This window comes from Aythya ferina (assembly GCF_964211825.1).
Source record: "Aythya ferina genome assembly, chromosome: 4".
Taxonomy (NCBI): Eukaryota; Metazoa; Chordata; class Aves; order Anseriformes; family Anatidae; genus Aythya; species Aythya ferina.
The window spans coordinates 23,385,717-23,405,844 of NC_140300.1; positions in this window are offsets into that span (position 1 = coordinate 23,385,717).

Consider the following 20,128-nt stretch of genomic DNA (forward strand, 5'->3'; position numbering starts at 1 on the left):
CCCCCAAAAAATCAGATTTTTTTTTTCCACCATCTCTTCCTGATAAAAGTAAGAGGCAACAAAGATCAGCAGGAATATTTTGTTTCTGTGTACTTTGTTCACACACATTTCCCACAAGATCTTAGAAGAACTGCGAAAATTAATGCCTGCCTACAATTGTATTTTAAAGATAAAGATTCATGTTGTCTTACTTTAATTCTTCAAATTCAGATCTAATTTGATATTCCCTCTGATGTCTGTGGGGAGACATGGGTATGTTAAACCAGCTATTCAATTCACCTATCCTAAACTCTCTCAGGTTGGGACATACAATCTGTGGAGATATTTTCTTTCATCATAAACAACAGCTCAAATAATTAAAGTAAGAAATCTAACTCTGAGAAAACTAAGCCTACAAAAAAAAAAAACTACCTAAACACTTCATCTTAGATTTTCCATAAAACTTCCCAGAGGGAAGAAATAATTAGCAAACAAACATTATCACCAGTACATAGTCCGTGTGTCATCACAGAGGTACACATTTGGACAGTTTTGTTAGCCGGCTGGCATTCAGACACCATGCTGACACATCCATTACAACTGCACAGACCGACCACCATTCCTCCAGAAAAAAAAATAAATAAATAAATAGGAAATCATTGCATGATGTGTTTTTGGATAGTTTTAATTGCATTAAAAATAATGAATATTTAACAACAAAAGAACAAGTAAATCAGTTTTTAATGTTTTGTATGTGTGTTTTTATGAATGCATCGTACATACCATTGTCCAGAACTTCCAACCAGAGGCAGAGGAACATTCCCATGCTCCTTAGGGAAAACAGAACAAAACTTCTGATCCAGTTTTCAGCATGGACTGGGATTGTTAGCAAAGGGCTCAAAGTGAAGTAGGACTCAATCTTCAAAACAAATCCTCTTTTGGGTGATTCTTTCAATTCATAACAAAGGTCACAACTTAATTTCTTATACATTTTGTCTTCTTCCAGCTCTTTTATTATCAAATCAATAATACAGAATACCAACGGTATTGGCACAGCCTGAAAATCCATCTCTAGACATCCACCAACAATTGTACAAGCGTATCAATGCCTCAATGCGTATCAGTGCCACATATCTGGTCAACCTACATCACAGGACAAGTGTAGAGGGAATCAAGTGAAGGCTGCCACCTCTTGGTGAATTAAATAGCACAAAAATTGGTTTATCTGCTGGAAAATGACACACTGTATGTATTGAATTGACACTTATTCATCTGAAAGTATGCAATCAGTAACAGGTCTTTTATGTCATACCACTGTAGGTTTTATTGTCATTAAAAAATATGTAAAATTATCTAGAAACTTCAGTGAAAGCCAAGATTACAAAATTCCCAAAAGATACGAGCTTCATGAATTTCCATCCTGAAGCATATCTAGAACTGTCAAACGGTAGTACTTGTGGTGATGTCTTGTGTTCTAAACAGATGATACACAGTGAACATCATTAAAACAGTCCACATAAATTTTGTATACATAGCATATCAAATGCATAAGTCTGAAATACTCCCTTTATCTGATCTAATGTCTAATGTGAAGTCATTGGTAAACTCCCCTTCAATTTGCTCTCTGTAAAAATAACCTTTAACAGGTGACAATAAATGACTTTATATAGCATGCTTAGCACATACTCAAGCATGCTAGCATTTTTTTCTTTCCTTAATTGAAGTATAAGATTGATTTGTAAAAAGTTGACAATTCCTGTTTACTTTGGTTTATTTTCATCTATTTCAACACCCTGAGTTGACTGCTCCAGCCTTTTATTTTCCTTGGCAAAAGTTCTGGAGCTTTCCTAAAAGTTCTGTAACATTCATAAAATCCCCAAGTCAGCAACAGCACTGCAAGAGTTGCTGCTGCTGTTTCTATAACGTCCTTTATATTGAGTTAAACCTAATGATGACTCTGCAACATCTCAATAAATATCAGCATGTATTTGAAGTAACATTTGTCTTGTATTTTACTTATATTACCTTAATCCAGTTTGTCTTCACACTTTGCCATGGACAGCAATCCGACAGCAACATAATCCATGTACTTTTTCCTCAGGTAAAATCAACTAAATACAAAGTTGGTGCATCCAAATGCTTTTTAACTTCATTTCTGTAATATTTCTGCTTGACGAAGAAATGATACGTTTATTCATCTGACCAATACTAAGATCAAATTAAAATGCAGCTTCTATTTTATTGTAAAGCAAGAGCACTATGCATTTATTAACATATAAATATAATTACCACAAAGATACTGCTTCTGCTGACACTCTGTATTTTATCTTAAGGAGACGGAGACATAAATTCTGCCTGGTGACTGGATAAATCCCATTCCAGGAAACCTGAAAGAGTACAGTTTCCCCATCTGCACTTCTTCCCCTGATTTTAGGATGTTGGAACAGGGGGAAGGAAGAAGGTTTAGTCTAGTTTGGGGAGGAAAAAGAGATGCTGTACTTCAATATCCACTGAAATTAATGAGAACATCTCAGAAGAAGGTCAGCTGAGTCCTACATGTTGGCTAAAGTGGAAACTCAGTTCCTGCTTTATCTTTAATGCCCTTTCAGGTAATCCTAAAGGCCCAGCTCTTGCAGAGGTCAGTGCAGTTGGGGATTTGGGTCGAGACAGAAATGGTGGCTAAATGCTCAGGTAAATGCTAGAACAGCACTATGCTCACTGTTCTGCTGGGATTAGCTCCACTAGAAGTCTCTGAAACAAAATTTAAAAAATTATCCATTATCTCTGATAAATCCATCTGTGGAAATGAAAAATTTATGTTGGGCCTCTGTTGACAGGTCTTTTAATAGGCCTACACAATGTATTAAAGAAAATTTTATCAAAATAATTGCTTTGAAAAAGGAACACTTTGACATCACTCATCATCTCTAAATTCAGAGCTCACAATGTCACATTAAGCAGTATATCCCACTTCAGTTCAGAATAAGCACCACCAGATATTTATGGAATAAAGAAAAATGTTTTAGTATAAAAGAAGTATTTAAGTCTTTAATGGGATGGATTACCAGCTCTATCTCAGAAGAGGTGTTCAGGCAGATACAAAAAAATTGTTGCTAAACTGACATTGAAGAATTATTCCTACTATAGGCATGTCCTGCAGAATAGAATTGATCTGCTCATAGTGCAAATATTTTTGCTTTTAACTACAGGCCTCATTTAAGCAGTACGGTAAATTCTGGAGCTAATTTTTCATAGAAGGTCTGCACAGTATGATTTAGCTCAACAATATCCAACTCGCCAACATTTTTTTCTTCTGAAGAGCTTTCTGGCTTCTAAAGAAAGTTTGCACTCAAAATTACATTTAGTGTACAGAAAAGAAACTTGGGTGTCAACATGGAGACTTTGGTTTCATAACAGCAAAGATAGTCCTAGGAGAATGAAACATTCTTGTAGCTTCTTAAATTCTGTTTTCTGTACTACAGAGTGTGAATTACTTCCACAGACATAGACTATATACAGTATACCCCTTACATGTCATTTTCATATTATTTATAGATTTATACCTATATGTATAGGTTTGGCCTATACATACAGAGCTTACCTCAATGCAAGTTCAAGAAACACCCTTTCATTTGTATTGTATGCTCTTCCTCTTCCTTTCCTTGTATTATATGCTAGTTTCTCACAACTAATTGTATCACAACTCCAAAATCGTATGTACTTACCAGAGTTAATAGTGTTACCACACACTGGCCTTGGAGTCATCTGAGCACACAGTAAAAAATATGATGCAGTATGAAAACTTTGTTGAGATCAAAACAGCTTGTTCTTCATCCAGCATTTGGCCTCCAGCATATTTGTGACTTGCCCTAAAGGCACATAATAAATCTTTTCCATCCTGTTTCATAACTTCTTGACAAGGCTAACATACTTTCTGTTAAAGGCCTACATATTTTTTGCCACACAGGCAGGCTATAACTACTCAGTAGGTATCTGTTTTAAACAGATTGATATATTAGGGGCAATTATAAAGAGTAACAACCAGGGCATGCATGTAGTTTTAGTTCAATCACCTTCTTCAAAAACTTGCTCTAACACATGGACCCATTCCATCTGGAATCAGCTGATTTGAGTTTGGGTGGAACAGATTGCTTCTGAGAGGTCAACAGGTTCCTGGATGGAAATGAGGGTGTTCAGGGATTTGGCAGGAGGAACTACTTCTATCTTCAGAGCAAAATGAGTTTTCAGTGTAGAGATATGAGAAGTAAATGTATCATTCATATCTGAACAGGTGTTTAAAATCTTATCCTCCAAGCAATATAGTAAAGTAGCTATGCTATTATGTCAGGCTGTGCTCCCACAGCAGAATCACATCCACAAGAGGCAATTCTGAAACATCGCTATCTCTATTTTAAAATAATCTAGCATGGAATCAGAGCGGGAGCTAGGGATGTTGTCACCAACAATTTGTGGTGTCTAGGTGGGTGAGGCAAAGATAATCCATATGGCAGTGATAACACAATATGGAACTTAAGCTTAATTCCCTAGAAAACCTACAGCTATCTACTATAAAAGTATTAAAAAATCTGATTTTAGGTGCCTCAAGGAAATATATGTTTGAATTACTGTCTACATCATTTATAATTAATTCAACAAAGAATTATCCTTGTTCATAAGCTGCGTTCTGAATACTGGAACATTCTGAATAATTTTTGTTGGACATTTCAAGGTCACTTTTCTCATAAAACTTGCATTCAATTCCAACAAGACAAAGCCACGTAAATCAGTCCAAAGTCATAGTGCAGTGGTTTTCTATATATATGTAAAATATGTAACTTGAATAGATAATAAAAGTGCCTTCACAAATATTCAGGATAATTACATGACATATTACCAATTCACTGGCCATTTTAGCCACTGCTCAGTAATTTTTAATATTAGCTTCTCTTGTACTTCAGCTAGCTATAAGCTGCCTGAACTAACAATAGCAGAGAGGATATTAATTTAGCACTGAAGATGCATGCTGTAGTTTGACCCAAATATATCCTATTGTTGTAGGAATGCTTGGTGAAATATTATGGCTCCTGTTACTCAGCAATTAAACTCACTGGATATGTTTGGATGAATACTTGTCAGAAAATGTGGAACAAACTGTTTTAGTAAAAATACCTATGGATTGATGAGCTTTTGCCAAATGCTAAACAAGTGCTCTAAGGCATGCAACTCAGTGCAGCCAAGAGTCCTCGATGGCCCAGATGTGCCCATCACTGGGACCTTCCCAAAGTCAGGAGCTTTTTTTTTTTTTTGATGTCCACACCTTCAGGGTGGATCTTTGGACGAATAAACCCAAGACTCTAGCTCTGGAATCTCAAATCCCTACCTCTAGCCAAAAACATAAACCCTGGGATTTTAGACAGCAGTTCATTGAATTCAACATTCTTTTTATTGGCCACCACAAATTTGGCAAGAGTTTTGATTTCACATAATAGCTCCAAAGTATAACAAGCAAATTTAATCCTGAAAATACATTAATGTTTTTAAGAAATTGCATAGAAAATTTCAAAAAACATAATGGTTCCAGTCCAGTTCTTAATGTAGATTTAAAAGATTAGTCTGGGAATGGAGATCTGGTAGTACCTACCTCTAACACAGACTTTTTCATCAGCTGAAGCAAGCTGGTTGGTACATCAGTTTCTCACAGTCCAAAATGACAGCAGACATCCAGAAGTCACAGGAGCTAAGGAAAATATCCATTAGAAATGCAGAAAATGCAAAATATCCAGAGAAATGCAGAGTGCCCATGAGATGTAATAAATCAGCTTCTGAGTACTTTGTAAATAGGTGGTGTATTAAAGAAAACTATCCTCACACAATGCAATAACTAAGCAGTCTTAGAGCCAATTCTTGTAGTTTTCATCATTCCTGTGTTTAGAAATAATTTATCAAACTCAAAGATATTAAGATAGTGGAAAGAAAAATCAGGATTGGAAGAGAAACATGACAGATGTAGCAATCAAAACAGGTCACACACTTAACACAACATTGTTTTTTTCCCCCAGTCTCACTCAGAACCACTGCAGACTTACAATATGTTATATAATAAAAATGAAGCCTCTGTTCTGTAATTTAGCTCTATTAGCAAGAACATTAGATCTGCTGTCAAGAGCTTAAATACACAAAATCTCTGAATAAAAACTGTTGCTCAAAAGAAATAATTCTATGCCACTTCCTCTAAAAAAATCACAGTAGACACGTGACTTTTGCTTCAGACAACCAAAAGCGACCAGTCTCCAGCTCACCCTCCGTGAGGGCTAGGTGTGTCCCCTCCCTGTTTAATACCCGGATGGCCTCAGATTGAGCCTTTGTCTCTGGTGCCTCCTTCATCCTCAAGCTGCTCTTTGGCAGGAGCCCTGCTCCTCCCTCGCATCAACTTGTAAAGTCCCTCGGGAGTCTTCCTTTAGACACCACTCTGGTATCTGACAGCAGCCACCTTTCAATGCAAGGTTGTTAAGCAGGGAGGGAAAATCATCTCAGCGTTACCAGATGGGAAGTAGTTGTGGGATCAGGACATGACCTCCCTACAGTTTTTACACTGTAGGAAGGTTGCCGCTACCTCCTAAGTCTCTGCAGGCAGAATGCCTCTAGGCAGTACTATTATGGATGTAGTAGACAAAATAGATCCTTGACTTCCATTCATACATAGCTGTTGTTTGTAACTTAGCTAAATGCTTCTGTGTCTCAATCATGGAGCTCCTGTGCATTCCTGTGCATTCAGCTTTGTCCTGCCACAGCCATGGCCTCTTTTCTTCTCCATGACCTTCTCTTGCTTGACTTTGCTTGTTAAATTAATTCTTTTTCTCTTTTTTGACATCCTTCCTTCTCATTGACATCCAAGGAATCATTAGTATTTTCTGCTCTCACACGAAGCCCCTTAACTCCAATTTCTCTCTTCAGCCTTCGTTCCTACAATTCTTATCACTTGGACTGAGTGTGATGCTTTTAGGAAACAAATCCAAAATACATTTGTGATTCCCCTTCATGTTAAAAAAAACAAAACAAAACAAAACTTGAAAAGGTCATTAGCCTCTATTACACTCTCCTTTATGTTGTTTCAATACCTTTCTGGAACACTTCCAGCACACACCCGACATTGGCTGTGGAGAGCCACTTAATGTTACACGTTGATGTAAGAATAGAGCATGTCTGTAAATAGTTGAATGCTGGTGTAGAAATAAGTGTTGCAATAACAATATCCTCTTCAGCAGGATATTAAGTACAAGATGACATATGAGAGATCTCCTTGCATTTTTATAGATTTTTTTCCAAAACATTCAGGAGTTACTGGATGCAAAAATATTAAAAATTAATTCCAATTCTTATTCTCCACACAACATCACTATCCTAATTAAATGGCTCAAGAGTGAGAATCTCAACATGAAAAGGTGCTAGCTCATTGCCACCTGCAAGTGACAGACACAATGAAAAATGTTAGAGAAAAATGATTTTTTTAGGAAGCTCCTTTGAGTTATGGTAAAATATATGTGCACAAAAAAAACTTGTTCCGAAATTTTCCAGCATTTAACTGTCACCTCCGTGACCAGGGTGTTAGGCAGTCACCTAACCAGCTTGCACAACAGGGTCTCATTAAATAGATTCCAGACATTCCTTCAAACGTAAGCCAAAACAAGACTCTGGGCAACACCAGCCCCTTCTCATAAAAGTTACATAGAAGTGGGCCAATCAGTTAGTATAAGGAGCAACATGATATAGCTACAAGACTATCAGGAAGGATATTAGCAGACACAAATTCTTCAAGAAAACAATATCTAGAATAGTCATGGGCCATGGGGAGAGCCCTGAAGTTAGCAAAGACTGAGCTCAATGTCCAAATGTCCCAGAAATGGCTCACGCAGTTCATGTGCTCCAGTGCATGGCCCCTGCATCCTTTCATGGTCACTGCTATAAGTTCTAACAACCACATGGAACTAACAGATGGCTTCTCGTTACACCACCATCTCATTTTACATCACCAGTTAAATGCCATCATTTAACAATTGCCTTATTGTTATTGCCTGTGCAAAAAGACTAATTAGGCTCCAGGAAACTTTTCCTGTAGAAAACAGGACAGCTTGTTTCCTGGCACTTCTCAAGTTCTGCCTAGAAATGAAAGGAAACTACATTATGTGAGGTGTCAGATGAGACAGTAGTCCACAAAACTGAAGGAAAGGTTCTTCTATTCTCCTGAAGAGAATCTGAAACAATATCCTCCCTCCGCTTATCTCCATGACATAGAGCTGCAGAATGTGCAGTTCAGCAAACAAACTGAAACCTACTCTTTGAAAAGTGCTTATTTATTTTGGGCACTTGTTTTTCATTGCCCAGCTTGAGAAGACTGGAGTTAGTTTTCAGCTTGACATTTGCCACTCCGATTTGCTCAGTCCTGTAAAATTACAGACCTGATTTTGCAAGTATGCAGGGTCTCCCACAACCACCAGGATGCCCATGGAGAAGAGTCACTCTGTGAAGGCAGCTAGCCAGTGCTACATGATTCATGCTGCTATAGGGCGTCAGTATGCTGCGATAGGGCGCTCAGTTTTGTTTCTGGAATCCTGCCCAATAATTTCTGACAAGCTGGTTATGGTGTAATGCAACTAAAAATTAGGAGGTTTTGCATCAGTTTCTACAAATTTAGAAACATTGAGCCCTGTTGTTTTCTTTGCCCCCGAGAAGAGTCCACCATGAAATCTACAGATCACTCTACTCAAATGGTAAATTCTCCCTTTTATTTGGGCAAATAGCCAGGCAATGAAGCCTTTCTTATCCAGAAGAACTAACGGCTGCCTCTGTCACCTTTTCACTTCAATTATTTAGACTTCCCCCACACTCAGGCTGGCTTCCTGCTGGCAGCACTGTGGACGGTGTCTATTAATCATTAACTGTCATTGTGTTTTAAAAGAAGGAAAGTGAAAAGATTGCTCAAGAATAATAATAGATTTTTCCTTTTTTTTTTCCTGACAAATAAATGACAGCTTTATGCTACCTGGCTTTACAGTGTCTTCAAATATGCTTTCCTGCTTTTCAAGGAAAAAAAATAGCATTCTAGACACACAGAGCAAATTGTCTGTTCCCAGTAAGCCCATGTTTCAGGGCTACCTTTCTCCTGTCATATCAAGGTTTGGTAGCCTCTGTTAAGGCTTTGGAGTCCTTCTCTGCCACCACCGCCACATGACTATCAGGGGATGAGGACTATGTTCACAATGTAGTGCTGGAGACTTAGCCTCCTAAATCAATAGGATACCAGCAGTAAACCTGACCTGCTTTACTATTTCCCAGGAATCCTTCCAGCTGTATGTATTCTTAAACCATCTCTCTTGTCCTTGCCAAAACAGACCTCTTTTAGACCATAGTCCAGATCTTCCTCTGCAAGTCCTCCCAGGTGGCCTTCTCTCTGAGGAGTCCAGAAGGAGGTCCAAGGTCAAGAGTCTGTTTTCCTGAAAACTTGAATTTACCCCAGATTGTTTTCCTGACAGGTCTTCCTCTTCCTCAGTCATGTGTTCATCTTCTGAAAACTGCAGGCACAGCTGAATGCCTGGCTGTACTGAAACAGACACCTCATAATAAGAGTATTTCCTAAGCCTTGTGCTTTAAAGACACATAAAGCTCATATCAACTCAGAAAATAGGAAAACACTTGAGCTTCTACTTCAATATATACTCTCAGTTTTGCTTTTTAGAGACTGAAAAGCCACTACAAGCAGAAAATCATATCAAACTGCTTCTATTCATTGCACACCGTTTTGCACTTACAATAAACTATTGCCACATGCCTGACCCAGTCACTCCAAAAATAATTCATGACATATCTCACTCTGATGCTTTCCTGTGGGGTACAAGAAAAGAGGGTTTCAGAGAAAATAACACGTCCTATAAAGAAATGGCCTTTTGAGTAATCATAATGAAAATACTCCTTGAGATGCAATACATCCTGCCAGACACAGAAGCCAGCCCCAGTACGGCAGATGCTAGGACTCAAAGGAGCTGAACTTATATGGCCAAAATGTTTTGAAGTCAATGAAACAGTGGTTTATTTGGACCTAGGGAACAAATTTGCTCTTGCCTTATGAGGAATTAAACATACAGACTACACTTTCTCTGCATTTTGTTCTGTGGACACCCCATTACAGAGTGTAAGAGGTGAAAGTTTTATGAAAAAAAATCCATTTGCCATTTGTAAGGCCTAACATTGACTTTATTCTCTGCAATATATTGGATTGATGTCATCAATCAGTGTGGATTAGTCCTATGTGTATACCATAAACGTATATACAAGTGTGTGCATGCAGTTGTGTATTATGTAGTCCTCATCACCTAGTTTATCACCTATGTTTATCACAGCTGTAAGCAGACAATGCACATAGCTGGGCTGCACAGAACCATCATTCCATAAGTTACATTATAGGTGATTTTGTTTGTCATGAACAGTGAAACAGAGGAAACTAAAATTAAAAAAGTCAAAGGCGCTGACAACACAATGGTCACATTTTCAATCAAAAACTGATTATCTAGCAGTAGAGAGAAACTGGAGCAGCAGATTAAACTATTTCCTGGCGTTCTGATTTCTGATCTTTCAATTGCACAAGAATTCAAATAGTGCAAGTTAAATAAATCAGCAATAATGCATAAGAATGCTATTTCTGTTCTGACTACTGAAAAAATACAAATCTCGAAGTCTCTGTGTCACTCTATAGATGAGGGATACTTTCTGTTCCCTGCTACCTGGAAATCATCAATAAAAAAAGCCTGTACTTTTCGCTACATTAGCAAGCAGTGTGGATGAAAAGCAGTAGGTCCATAGATTAAAACTGTTGATGCAGAAGATTTGATACCAACAGCACACACATTTTAGATTTTGGTACTTAACTTCAGACTATCCGGCCCCATGGGCTGAATGCCACAGCATGCTGTTAAGTTTAGTATCACCTGAAAGGATTCCAATTCCTGCACCCCGAGACTTCTGACAATGCCAGCCCAAACCCAGGAAGTGGGGACAACTGGGAGAGATATCTCAAAACTGCAGTTGAGTTCAGACTGAAGCAAGAACATGGGTGAGCCCACCATAACATAGGGGTGCCTGCCCTTCTGCTGCTGCCACTTCCAGGTTGCAAAGTTAATCCACACCACATAAGAAAAGGCATCTCTGTTCCTAAGCATCCACTGGTTTGTTAACTATAGCATGCCTGTTTATTTGCAAGAGAAAGCAGGGCAGGTGGGACCAGAAGATATTGATTTAAGTATCCATTGAGACATTAATTAAATTATAGCGCAGGTATGACAGCAAAATAACTCACACTTAAGAAAACTACAGTTGATTAAACCTAATCCTGTTTACATGGAATACACATAAAATTAAATGTCTATGACTAAGAGAAAAAAAATGTCTCCATTGATCATTTGAGTGCTTCCTGGAAACATTCAGAGAGACTGAAATGTAGTAGCTGTGAGGTGCCACCTATTTCTGTATTGGTGCAAAATGCGACAAAAGCTCTTAAGTAAAGGGTATAGAATTAAACAGCTTCATGCATTTGACTGTCATACCTGACGGTCATACCTGAGTCTGTAACTTCTGAGATTGAATTTTGTGAGATTTTACCATGCTCACATGTTTCCAGTGATGTTTTCTCCTAATGGTCATGGTATCACGGCAGTCTGAAGGCAAAGCCAATTATTTGCTCAATGGATTATTTGGCAGAGAGCTTTTATCTCCTACACAGTTCAGCTGCCTGTCTCCTCTGGAGATCAGCAAGCGACCTTTGTGATATCCTTAATATGAAGAGTGAAACTTTAATTCATTCCTAAATCCAGGAAAGCCCTTTGGGGAGCTACTGGCTTCCCGAAATACCATCAGACTGTGCCCATGTTACTTGCCAAGCAGCTCCTCAGAGGCCGACAGAAGCAGCAATGCCGATAGCCTCAGCACCTGGGTCAGGCCCACATGTTCACACAGGAAGCTTGTGTCTTCAGAGGAAAAGGGGTGATCTGAAAAGCTCGGTTTTGGTGTTATATCTGAGAACAACACAAACAAACCGAAAAGGAACACCATTAATACAAACGCACTGTCCCTGGAAGTGGTGTGTGTACTCACATGAGACACCGCTCCTCAAGGGAACCATGAGGTAAATTGCCCAGGAGGTGCCATGGTAACTTGTAGTGCCTATCTGCTCTCACAGATTCAATGCCACAGGATTAATTTAGCACAGCATATGGACTGAAATGCTGTTTTCCAGGTGAAAACCTAAATGACATCTTATGCACTTGTATTACAAGAGTATCAAAAGCAATCATCTTGAAAGTAGTAGATTTAAATCCACTGTCTTGGCTAAACTCTGACTTGGTAACTTAGATTATTTCAGTTTTAGTTAAATTCTTCTTTTTTATAGATCACAGTCATTGAACTCTGTAAGGACATACAGAAGTACCCAGAGGTAACACACTTCTGCCCAGAAAGGGACTCACGCTTACCTTTTCCTCATGATCTCTAATGCTTCCTGCACCCCTGTGGGGTGAGGAGGTACTACAGCTTGTATGTTAGTACCCTCACAGCTCATGAATAAGGAAACTATATAAGCTTACTCCTAAAGCTACTTAGTCCTCAGTCCCACCTTTAACCCCCTGGCTCCTGAAAATTCATGGGAAGAATTATTTTCTTGGGAATTTTACTCTCAGAAATCATACAGCTGAGTGACCGAAATTAGCAATTACAGAATAAAGGATTAAGCAGCAGCTGAAGAAGGATCGTCCTCACCTGGAGTTATAGCCTTAAATTTCTCTGCAGATCTAGTCCTAATGGACTTGCTTAGTCATTGCACAGGGAAACTCTGACAGGTCTGGAAATTAAATCCAAGGCTCCCGACACCCTGACCATGCCTCATTCAGTAGACTATTCTCTTTGTGAGCCGAAGAAAATACATAGTACATATTTGGAGCAAAGAAAACCTAAAAGGAAATCCATTTTACTGTCTACTTTATTATTACACACAATAACATATTTTTTTCAACTCCAGTAACAATCTGCAACCTGAATACTTTGTACAAAACTACAAAGCCATAAAAACTGACTCAGATTTAGCAATTTGTTTAACTGAATGTGCAAAAGCAAGATACAACCTAGCAGGAGGCTGAGGGCTTCATCCCAGCTCTAGCTGTGCTCCATCTCCTGAAGAAATCAACGGGGCTGCTCATGGCCTCTGAGGAAGGCACTTTTCCTAAGCCTGCATGATTTTTATGTGCTTTCATGAATAAAAGAATTTAGGCTGTATGATAAAAGGATGTGAGCTCCTTTCATTCTTTCTTCTTTATTTTTTTTTTAACAGAAAAAGGGTAAGAACTGAACTTGAGTTTCAGCCACTTCCATTAAGATTCATGAATGTGGGGCTTGGCTCCCAGACATGCCCCAAACATCCCTGGATGCTCAGCATCCCCAGGCCCCCCTCCTGCCAACAGAAGAGGGCCACAGAAGAGCCCGTAAAGCAAGTTGGTGAGCAGGCACCGGACATAATTTATTATTTTTAGGCTTTGTGGGTAGTCGGACACCTTAAAACAAAGCTTTTACTTGAAGAAGCACTTTATGAAAGATTTAAAGCTGTCCAAACAGTTTAAGCTGGCACCCAGACAAACAGAAGAAAGCAGCGCCTCTTGCAAAACCAGCTGCCAACCATCTCATGCAGGAAGCCTCAGAAAGGAGTGACTGCACCCACCAGACAGACCAGACAAGAGAAGAAGATACTATCAAATCGCATGCTCAGCACACTTACCTGCTTGGAGCACATTTGACAAAGTGGGATCCAGATGCTTGTGCCTGAAGGAAGCAGGCGGTGAGTGTTGGAGCACTCGTCCCCATTTGGTGCCCGCTGCTGCTCCCATCTAGCCCCAAACACAAAGATTTTCTTCATGAGAAAAGCACAAGAGAAGATCCCACACTGACAGCAACCTTTGATACAACCGGGAGCATGCAGCTGGGTCTCTGAAGCTTTTTTGGATGTGCAGTTTTGCACGTTGGTGAAAGGGCAGATTCTGGAGCCATTCCTTATAACAAGGCATACAGAACTCAAGAAACAGGCTAACTGAGTTATTGAAGTGGCTTACCAAAAATGATTAGCTGCTAACAATAAGTCTCAACTATTCCTGCTTCTGTAGGAAAAAAAAAAAAAAATCATTCTACGGGAACAGTGACCCAAATGGCAGGTTTTATTTGGGAATAAAGCCTATTTCAAATTAAAACTCCCCCCCAGATGATGATAGTTGTCTTCACGATTCTTCACCAAATGTTTTTACATTCGGGCTGCCCGAGGGCCTTCATAACACTTCAGAGCACAGCACTGTGCAACTGTGGCATGGCAGTGGTTACAAAACATGTCTGTGATGGCATTTGGTAATAGGGTACTGCATGCTCCATCAGCTTACAGAAATCAGTATTAGCTACAGTAGACTAGAGACAGAAATCCATTGCCATTATTTCTGCGACAGAGCAACTAGATTCACACAGAGAAACTCCCTTTTGCTTTCAGTGCTTGTCTCCAAGATTAAGCACTTTGTTCTGGACTTGGAGCAGGTGGAGAGCTTCCTTTTCCCCCAGCATAGCTGCAGTATCAATTCGGGAGCACGATGAAAAATGATGGCATATATTAAATAAGACTAAAAAAAGTGACAGCTGCTCCTTCAGAACCCCTGCAGGTAAAACAAAGCTCTGCAAGCTTTTTTTTTTTTTTTTTTCTTCCTTCTTAGCACTGAGATGACAAATTAATGTTACTACTGCAATCCCACTCTCCTGGGTCTTCATATGTCTTCATATGTCTAAAATAAACTTGCCATGTCAATAAATCCCATAAAATCACATTAACAATGGAGTGCAAATGGGTCTATTTTCTATTAGCACAAACAAATCAGAGTGGTGATTTTATTTGTCATGTAATGTGCACAAATAAATATATAAATTTCTATAATCAGATTGGTAAACCTTATTCATCAACAACCTTGCAGCAGGAATATTTTGACTCTTCTATTTCAAATTTAATTACCACGTACAGCAGGTGTAGTTCACTTAGAAAACACTCTCAAAATGCTGCACAGCAGATGGCCCTCTCTCAACTCTGCTGCAGACATGTACATGCTCACTTGATTCAGCCTCCCCCTAATTGCTGCTTTGAACATGAGTCCAAGATTACTTGCCACAACAATCTCTGCAAAGCAGTGGCACAGAAACTTGGACCGACTCTCAGAGAAACATCCCGGCCTTCTGTCCCTCCTCCTCCTTTACGTTCTGGCTTTTCTTTGGATTTCATTTCCTCAGAGGGAGTGTAATATTCTTTGCTGCCATAAACATTTTCTAGATCTAGAAGCCATTCGGTATAATATCGAGAGTTCTCACCATGTGGAACTTTAGCTTGCATGTCACCACCACCGATACATATTTTTGGAAGACCAGAGCTCATCTTTTAGATGCTGGAAGCATCTACCAGGGAGCAGCATGGGCAGCAGCCATTCCACCACCCCCCTGCCAGGGAGCAGAGCAGGCGAAGGGGAAGGCTGATGGGGACCTGGAAGAGGAGCTCAAAACAACCAAGCAAAGCAATGACAAATAAAAAGTGCAGGGACAAAAAATCCAGGAGTGAGTGGCTGGCCAAAAAGATGAAGACAAGGGTCAGGACAAGAGGCAATGGACACAACCTGGAACACAGAAGGTTCCCTCCTTCTGTGGGAAATGTGGAAAGATCTGTGATGCTGAGCTGAGGAGGGAAATTACAGTTTATTGAATAAGAAGTTAAAAATGCATGGGAGGATATTTTGCCTGTTCTGTTGTAACTATGTAACCTTTAAGGATGAGGCAGGACTTTAAAACTAAGCAGATTGCTGTCAAAGGACCATGATTTATTTTTAGCTGAGGTTAGGAGGTGCAGCAATGAGGCAAGGAATTACAGGAAAGGAAAAAATCATTTCATGGCTAAGAAAGTGAATATTGCTCCAGAGAAAGGAGGGAATTTCCTTCCTTCCTGGCTTCCACCATGGACTTCCTAGGATGCTAATTACATCTTTTAAATTTTTCATGGGTGATCATTAATTGTAGGCTCTTAGTTTTCTGAGCACCTGACTTGAAAGTCTGAAGCTTAGAACACAAATAACCCGAACACTCTCAGCTACAGCTGATGGGGACAACAGCGTGACCAGCAGGGCTAGGGAGGTGATCGTCCCCCTGTACTCAGCTCTGGTGAGGCCGCACCTCGAGTACTGTGTTCAGTTTTGGGCCCCTCGCTATAAGAAGGACATCGAGGTGCTTGAGCGGGTGCAGAGAAGGGCGACGAAGCTGGTGAGGGGCCTGGAGAACAAGTCCTACGAGGAGCGGCTGAGGGAGCTGGGCTTGTTCAGCCTGGAGAAGAGGAGGCTCAGGGGTGACCTTATTGCTCTTTACAGATACCTTAAAGGAGGCTGTAGAGAGGTGGGGGTTGGCCTGTTCTCCCACGTGCCTGGTGACAGGACGAGGGGGAATGGGCTTAAGTTGAGCCAGGGGAGTTTTAGGTTAGATGTTAGGAAGAACTTCTTTACAGAAAGGGTTGTGAGGCATTGGAACAGGCTGCCCAGGGAAGTGGTGGAGTCACCATCCCTGGAAGTCTTCAAAAGACGCTTAGATGTAGAGCTTAGGGATATGGTTTAGTGGAGGGCTGTTAGCGTTAGGTTGGAGGTTGGACTCGATGACCTTGAGGTCTCTTCCAACCTAGAAATTCTGTGATTCTGTGATTCTGTGATTCTGTATCTAATACCAGTTACTTTGAAAAAAAAAAAAAAAGCAGTCCTTGGTATCTCAGAAAGGGCATCCAAAATTAACAGATACTTTTGGTATTAATGAGTGTGTTTTAGTAATGAAACTTTCTTTGGCTTGGGTGTTATGAGAATGAGTTCATATTTTGGAAGGGCTTATGTACTTACTATCTTTACTATCTTGGGAAAAGACATGAAAGAGCTGAGGAGAAAAAGGCTGTATCTATCTGCAGACGGGGTCTGAACAGTGAGCAGCAAGTATGCCACTGAGCACATGCTGACTGAGAGCTGAACACAGTAAGGAACCCCTCTTTTGCACTGAGTTATATCAAAGGGTGCTAAAACAGAGTACTGGGCCAGCTAGTTAAGGACTGCTATAATGTATATGTGCAACAAGGCAAAATTTAAAGTTACATGAACAAAGTCAAAAGACTATCTTTGCAATCTTAACATTGCATATCTCTTGTGTGAATTTAGCAATACATACGTCCTTTTGTGTCTTTTGAGCATGTGTGGGCATTTGTGCACGTATGTATCCCTGGGGAGCGTACATCTATGTATGAGGATTCTGTGTGAGAAAGCAGGTTTCTTTTAAGCTTCCAGGAGAAAGTAAGACAAAAATAATTTCCATGCCTTCATCATGTTATTTTAGCTGCAAAGAACCCTTCAATCAAGTGTGACATAAGAGATAAAAATAAAGATGTGGTGTGGTGCAGCCACTTGTAATGTTTTAATAGAAAAGGCTATGTTTGCTTTGCTAGGTTGCAGAGTTTCTACAGAACCTCAAAAAGAAGGAAATGAAAGAAAAGCAAACCTCTCATACCCAGACCATTGTCGTTACAGGGGTTAAGCCAGGCTCCTGGTGGTGCACTGTTTTTAGGATAAAGTAGAAGTCCTTTTGCCGATGCCAGCTGGCAAGTCAGACTGGGACTTGGAGGTGAGAATGAAGTACTCCTGTGCTTACAAAGACACAAAACTAACCAGCTTGGAGGTATTATCTTCCCTTTTTCCTTGAAATATAAATTACTCCATATACTGTACAAGTGCATAATTACACCACATGGCAGCTCCTGAAAACCAGGACTGTTCTTACACCTCTCTGTTTGGAAATTCTTACTCCAGGTTAGAGTTCCCTCCTCAGCACTTATGGAAATGATGTGGTTTGAAGGCTGAAATATCATGCTGGTAAGAACACAGAGAGATCCACCAATGGTGTAACAATGGCATACAAGGAAATATAAAGAAAACTCTGCTGTGGAAAAAAATAAAGGAAGGATATTTGTCTCTTAATTGCAGGACATCCAGCCTCCTCCCTGCAACTGGAAATGCAGTCTCAGCTGAGGCCAGTAAAAAAAGAGTATTTTGCACTGCAGTGATCAAAAAGCCTGTTTCTGATTCTCCACACTCCATGCCCTTCCTACTTTGAGAGCTGCCAGTCTCTGACCTCCTCCTAATTCCTTTTAACACTTACTATCATGCAGGAAACTTCAATCCACCATCTATTACAATGCTTCCAAAAATGGCTTCTTCTACTCCAGCTTTTAAGAAAGATTGGAAGAAAATATTCACCCCGAATCCTGTAGGTTTTCAGATTGTATAACCAGTTGAGTCAGTGGCAAAACTCCCACTGCCTTCAACAAAATCAGGAGCTCATGCCCATTTTCTACTTAAGTTCAGGGTAGCTACTTTTGTACCTAGATATGTGCGTGTATGCAGACTTTCTAGAAGAAACCAAATGCCGGATGCTACATCCTTGTATTACATGTTCCATATCCTTATTTGAGTAGTCACCACCATCATGAAGTTTTGTATCCTTAAAACTTCAGGTAGACAAAACCTTATGCGCCTACGTCCAAAATCCTAATTTATTGGCAGAAAAATATAGGAACCAACATTGGAGCTATGTCACTTGTACAATCCAGAAATTATTTTATGACACATATTCTGTATTGTATATTCAAAATACAAATGAGCAAAATGGAAAGGGAAAACTTTTTTTCGTATTACTAAACTGTGCAGAGAACATGGAGGAAGAAGTTACCAGGATTTCATTACAGACTCACTTAGAGGAAAAATGTATTTGTGGGCTAAAAATGCACAAACTCAAACTTGTTCTCATTTTATGAGACCAAAGCCTATGTAGTTTAGCATCTTCTTTTGGATGTTGTCAACCAGCTGTTTCAGAGAAAGCTGAAGAACATTGCAGTGGGCCGATGTGGGCCAATTTGCCTCTCACAGCTCTCCTCATGATGTGAGGCAGCAACTGACTAAAGTTGCAAAATCTAACAAAATTGAACATACACATATTTTCAGCACTCAGAACTACGTAGAAATGGGAAGTATAAATCAAGTAGAGTTAACTGAGCCCCGAAATGGCTATAAAAGGTCCTTACGGGAACCCAGTACCATGTAAGATCTGCTAGGACATATCTTATTTCTTGCAATCAGCTTCTTGACATAAATATAAACCCAGTAAGCTTAGGCAGCCTGTCATTCCTAATTTGCAAGGATAATAATAACAGGGTTTTTTTTAGTGAAGCATGAATCCTATGAGCTCTCATCTCAGCACATCTGCCCCTGCTCTCCTGCCAATCCAACCACCCTTGCAAAAGCAACACAGCCCTGTTAAGAAGAAGGTGCAGAGAAGGAACACAGAAAGTTTCTCCCCTCAGTTTCAGCAGCAGCAAGCTAAAGCAGAGATGAGAACAAATAGCTGGGATGTTCAAACAACATGACCGTGGCCACGGTTCCTGTGGTGAGGAGCTCACTCAGCCTTGGCACCTCAGCAGCTTGGGGAGGATGATGCCTGGGGGATGCACCGAGCCCTCATTAAACAGGCAGGAACACGTGCAGAGTCACAGGGTCTCTTTCTTGCTTAAAATGTGATTTTATTGCCTCCTTTCGTCTGTCGCTCTAGGCAACTGCCTGCTCCTAAAACTGGGCCAGCTTGCTAGGGAGCTGCAAAAACCGCTCAGCTTTAAGTTAGTATTCACTAAGAGGATGCAACTCTGTGCAGGAGTCCCTCAGCTTCTGCATGCAAGTGGTCAATGTGCTGATTCCTACACTTGGATCTTTGACTTGACCTCAAACTTTGCCCTGCCAGGCACTGCAAATAACTAGAGTTTGGGAAAGAAGGCAGTAGGAAGGCTGATCATGCTGCCCCTGGCAGATCCAGGCACTAAACACCTGAGGGAGTATTTTAAGTACCTAGGTCTTAGCTCAGCGGTTGTATTTTAGTGCAGGGCAAAGCGCTCCATTTGAAAGATGCCATAAAAAACTCAGCTATTATGACCCCGTTACATACAGAAGTGGTGACTGTAGGTCTGCCTCCACCTCAGCAG